Raw genomic sequence first — 6,256 nt, 5'->3', positions numbered from 1 at the left:
AAGGACCATTTTTAGAGCATATCATAGTGGACTTTCCTCTCAGGTTGGGTCAAATGGTCACTGAAGTCCTTTCCAACTCTCAAATTTCATAATGTTATTGGTTCCTATGTCAGGGAGCACCTTGAGATCATTAAAAGCATTGAGCAATTTCCAAACATCCCATAAATGAGATCAGTAGAGGATACTTTTGTACTTGATAAGGAAGGGAACTGCTCATGTCAATAGTTGGAGGAACCTTTGTTGTCCACCTCCACCCAATTTTTACCCATGGTTCCAAGAAGCAACTAAAGACTGGCAAACCATCTAGGCAGACAGGCCAAACCAGGCTGAGGGTTACCAATGGGCCTCAAGCCTGTTGATGAGTTAGGGGGATGTCTACCCCGAGCATTTGATTTGAAGATTTCCCCCATGGAAGGAGAACAATTCATTCCAATGGTCACAAAGGCAGCTGAAGTAAGCACTGTGGAGCACTTAGAGCTTAGTCAGGCATCATGCCAAGGTCATTCACTGCATCCTAGGCCATCACCAGTCATCTATTTTGTTAGGAACTGCCAGATTTTTTAGCTCCACAGCCTTTGAGAAACCATCCTCTACCTCAACTCCTGTATCAGATACTGAATGAGAACTTTAGTGGAGGAGAAACACACTAAAGTCTTATAAAACAAAGTGCTTTGAGAGGTCTGGGAGGAAAGTAATGATCAGGAGGGAAAATCATGGTGGAGGGGATATCTGAGTTGAGCTTTGAGAACAGATAGACAATCAACAAGCAAAGAGTCGGAGAGGAGATATTTCAGGCATGGAGGGATGAAATAAGCAGAGATGGAGGGGGGGGAGGGTAAAAGCATAAGACATATTCAAGGAATAGAGAAAGTTATCAAGTCTGGCCAGAGCATAAAGGGCATGGAGGAGAGTCAAGTCAAGAGTTTGTATTGGGCACTTACTATATGCATAATGTGCTCAATGCTAGGAATTAGAAATACAAGCACAAAGAAAGATAGTCCCTGTCCTTAAGGAGCTTATACTAGAATGAGGAAAGACAAAAGGGAGCTAAAAAGCATGTGGAGAGGAAAGAAGGTGCCCTCGTGGGGCACGATGGCAAAGTCCAGAGAATGCAGTATGGCAGCCTGGTCCCTTCCTCAACATAGAGTTTCCATGAGGAATTCAACAATGATATGAGGCTAGAAAGGTTTGGAGATACAAGATTGTGGAGGATTCTAAATGAACCTTACTTAGGGGACGGTAAGTAATAAAGAACCACTGAAAATGGTTTTACATAGAGGAGAAGCATGGCCAGATAATATTACAAATGCAGATAACATTATATTTGCATAGATAATAAGACTCTTTCAAAATATGTTGATGGTTTTACTTGATTTTGAATAGTCCTTGATGTATTTTTCAAATTTGGTTGGAACTAATGGACCTATTCACTTCTAGATCTACAAATGGACCAGTTTCCTCAAATGGGGCTAAAGAGAGTATATGTCTCACATATTCTTTACAATTCTGTAAAAACACATGGCAATGGCCTTGCGAGTGGCTGGAGCATGCCTGCTTTGCTTTGCCTCTTAGGTGCTTGTGATAATATTAGTTGAACAAGGGAAACTTTAAATCCTGAACTCAGCACTTGTCAGATAAAGCAGATTTTCCAATATTTCCTTCCTTTCTCGCTGAAAAGACAAAATTATGAAATCTTTAAGGTACTTCATGCCTTCTATTTTTCTATGCAATGATACTAGGTACAAGTTGAGCAACGGAAGATAATATTTGCAAACCAAAGCAGAATCCCCATGTTTCTCTTCCCTCCATTTCCATAAATAAGAATTTTGAATGCATTCAAGGTGACATAAAGCTGTGAAGCTTCATGGGAAAATTGCCTGGTTTTCCCATGCCCATAAGTGATTTATTGTGTATTATAATAATACCCATGATATTACTTTTTAAAGCAAGTAATAATGTTGCCCCTCACATCCAAAGATAGTAAGGCTGAACCCCAGCAGTCAGGCATGTCCTTTGAGACTTGATTTTGTTTCAGGAATGGGGACAGGTTTTCCTGGGTTTTTGCCATATTCTCTCTGCAGGTCCTCCTGATGACCAGTGACATAAAGCTATGAGACAGCTCTCCACAGGTAAGAGTTCAGACCATGGTCAGAGAACAAAGCAAAGGTCCCTTAGTAACTAGAATACCTGCATATTTATCAAGATAATATGAAAGGGGTAAGGCATCCTTAGTGTCAAAATATGGGAAAAGGCAACACAGAATAAAACTAGAAATGCAGCAACTGCTTTAAGACCAACTCTATAATCGTAATACTCCAATGGATCTGTGATCTCAGCAATGTGGGCATTCCTTCCAGCGATACCAATTGTGATCTGCCTTCCCATTATATACAACTTCTACATATTTTCTCCTTTAAATCTTGCAGAGGAGATCTCACCCACCATGCTAAGCCTCTTTACCCAATTCTCTTAACATTGTGCAGATATTATGGTTGCTTGTGTGCCATGCATATGCTAGCTCTCCCCCTTGCTACACAATGGGCCCATCTTTATTATTTTTTTTTTATTATTTCAAATCCCCAGTGACCATTTTTACCCTGCTTACTCTGTATAATTCACTGCTTGTGTCTGTTGTCTACCATGCCCCTCTCCCTTATTCTTTGGTTAATTCTCAACTTCAGCTTCTTAAAAAAAGAGATTAATATTGACCTTTGAAAACAGGAAAAATGCACTGTCCAACTGCTAAATGGCCAAAGGATATGAACAGTCAGTTTTCTGATGAAGTTAAAGCTATCTATAGTTAATGTGAAAAAAGTGCTCTGAATTACTTTTGATTAGAGAAATGCAAATTAAAACAACTCTGAGGTACCATTTCACATCTATCAGAGTGACTAATGTGACAGAAAAGAAAAATGATAAATGTTGGAGAAGATATGGGAAAACTGGAACACTAATGCATTGTTGGTGGAGTTGTGAACCAATTCAACCATTCTGGAGAGCAATTTGTAACTATCCCCAAAGGGCTATAAAACTATATACATACCCTTTGATCCAGTAATATCATTACTAGATCTATATCTCAAAGAGATCATAAAAAAGGGGGGAAGGACCTACATGTACAAAAATATTTATAGCAGCTCTTTTTGTGATGTCAAAGAATTGGAAATTGAGGGGATATCTATCATTGGGGAATGACTGAACAAGTTGTGGTAAATGAATATAACAGAATATCATTGTGCTATAAGAAATTATGAGCAGTAGAAAAACCTGTGAAGACTTATATGAACTGATGCTGAGTGAAGTGAGCAGAACTAGGAGAGCATTGTGCACAGTAACAGCAACATTGTACAGTGATCAACTGTGATAGACTTAGTTCTTCTCAGCAATACAATGATCCAAGAAAATTCCAAAATACTCATGATGAAAAATATTGTCCACATCCAGAGAAAGATCTGAATGCAGATCAAAGCATACTATTTTCACTGTTTAATTTTTTGTTTTTTCTTTCTCCTTGTTTTTCCTTTTTGTTCTGATTCTTCTTGCACAACATGACTAATGTGGAAATATGTTTAACATGATTGTACATGTATAACCTATATCAAACTGCTTGCTGTCTTTGGGGAGGGGAGAGAGCGAAGGAGAAAAAACTGGAACACAAAATCTTATAAAAATGAATACTGAAAACTATCTTTACATGTAACTGAAAAAATACTATTAAAAAAGAAAATAGGAAAAATAATTTGAAAATAATGTTATTGCTTAAACTCTGAGTAATTCATTAAAAGAATTTGGTGAATGGCTTATCAGGCAAGTCAATCAATACTTAATAAGGTCAGTGCCCTAGCATACAGTTTCCTGGACTTGTCATAATGCATTGAGAAAGACAGTCTGATAAAGAATGATCCTGATTCTGCTAGAATCACCTGTAGGTCCTACAGCTGATATCCTTGTAAGCACCAAAACTTGTATAAGCCTTGAAATCAAATAGACACCTCAAAGATGCTTCTTCCCAAGCAAATATGAAGGAGCAATTTGTATCAATTCTACATACATGTACTGCAGGATCCTATTTGCTAAGTGCCTGTCAGTTTAATTGGCAGGGGTTATTATAAGGTCTTATCATTTCATTAGGCACCAAGACAGCTAGAGATAAATCTTGGCACCTTTAACAGTGCTTTTTGACAATTTCAATGGAACTACAGCATTTCAAGTACAGAAGAAATTTTACAAAAAGCTTCCCAATGTTTTGGATCTGTCAGGTAGGGGGAAAAAGTTTTAAAGCACATTTTCAGGACTCCTGGGGTGCTCAATTCAGAAAGAAAGCAATTCACAAGAAATGTCACATTTCTTAAACAGTTTCCCATTGTTCTTCAGCTTGTCATATGGGGGATCTAGCAAAAAAAAAAATCATGCATCCCTGGGAACTAGGGGAAAAAAGAATATTTAAAAGACTGGATCATTAACAATTTTAACACAGTATTAATGATCAGTGTCTGGTTTTGTGGCATTCTCATAGATACAATACACTCTCTGGCTGGGATATAAACATGAGGCTGAAATTGACCTAACATGTTTTGAAAGCCATATGCAGAAGAGGCTAAGAACTCATATATCAAAGGGGGTTGCTTTTCATTGTTTCAGCTATGGAGTATATTCCAATACTATTACTACCTATGGGTGTTGATGAAAATTCCAAGTCATAAACCGTAGCTGATGACAGAGAATGTGTTAAGGCCCACATGCAGAAACTGGCTTTTTTGCAAATGGCCTGCAGACATGCAAATTAATTGGCAGCAGCATGGACAAATATAGACAAAAACCTCATTCAGGGCATAAGAATCAATTGTTAATTCTGCAAAAATTAATTATTTTGAATAACAGAAAATATTAAAGCATTTATATTAAAAATTATTTAACTCATTAAAAGATTTAAAAAACTTGCCTTATCTATTAATTCAGCAGAATTGAGTTTTTAAAAATTAACTTATCTTCGAGTTCTTTTTAAATGCAATAAAACTTGGAAAATTCTTTATTTTGCTCTATTTTCTGCTTAAATCACACTTGTATAGGCCCATTATACATGTTAGACTGCCCTCTAGTTAACTGGGTCTGAGTTTATAAGATCCCACCTAGATTATTAAAAAAAAAAAAATTCAAGAACTCCTAACCTCCTAATAATGATAGTAACAGCTGTCTTGTTTATTATAGTATTTTAATGTTTGCAAAGTTCTTTATATATGTTATATCTCATTTGATTCTCACAACAACCTAGTAAGATAGGTGCTATTATTCTCATCCCCATTTTACTGATAAGGAAACTGAGGTAAACAGAGGTTAAGTGACTTGCCCAGGGTCACACAACTAGTAAGTGTCTGAGGTAGCATTTAGATTCATCTCCCTGAAACAAAGTCCAACACTATCCACTGTGCCACTTGGCTATAATAGATTGTATTCTGACCTAGGCTGGAGAAGGGCTTCAGGGAGTACAGTTAGGTTTAATTAGTAAGAAGGATCATTCTTTCCAAGACACCTAACCCAACCCTCATCCTGGTGGGCAAGGATGGAATTTAAAGGATGCATATTTAATCAGTAACCCATTGCAACACTTCTGTGTAAGATCCTGCTCTTGGGGAGTATATTGGGACTTAGTCTGGTGACTGGTTGTAGCTCAGAGTCATCAGAGGAGCCTGAGAGAAGTGGGTCAACCAATCTGGAATGATATCTGGGTGAAGGATCAACCCAACCTGGCTGATTATAAGGCTTAAATAGGTGGGAGTAGTAAGGATACAACCTCCTACTCATCTAGGCAGAAGCATAATCCTTTTACTGGAAAGAAAGTTGGACTCACCTTTAGAAGGCCTATGTTTGAGACCTGTCTCCAACAATTGCTACTTGTGCGATCTTAGATAAATCTCAAACTGAGCTCATCTGTAAAATGGGAATAACACTATCCATATTGCCTACTTCACCAGTTTTTGTGAGGGAAAATGCTCTGTGAATTGTGAAATACTAGTTTTTTATATATATATATATACACACACATACACACACGTGTCCGTATATTTATATAGAGATGCCTATATATACATATGTCCATATATATTTGTTTACATATGTGCTATACATTTATATATGGAGAGATGTATATATAATAAATATATACAAACATATGTCCATAAATTTATATAGAGAGCTGTCTGTATATACATATATGTGTCCATATATGGTTATATGTCCTTATATATTTATTTACATA

Source organism: Petaurus breviceps, unplaced genomic scaffold, assembly GCF_028583685.1.
Source record: "Petaurus breviceps papuanus isolate PSGF00001 unplaced genomic scaffold, PetGlider_PUasm1.0 185, whole genome shotgun sequence".
Classification (NCBI taxonomy): Eukaryota; Metazoa; Chordata; class Mammalia; order Diprotodontia; family Petauridae; genus Petaurus; species Petaurus breviceps.
Note: the sequence above shows the minus strand (reverse complement) of the source record.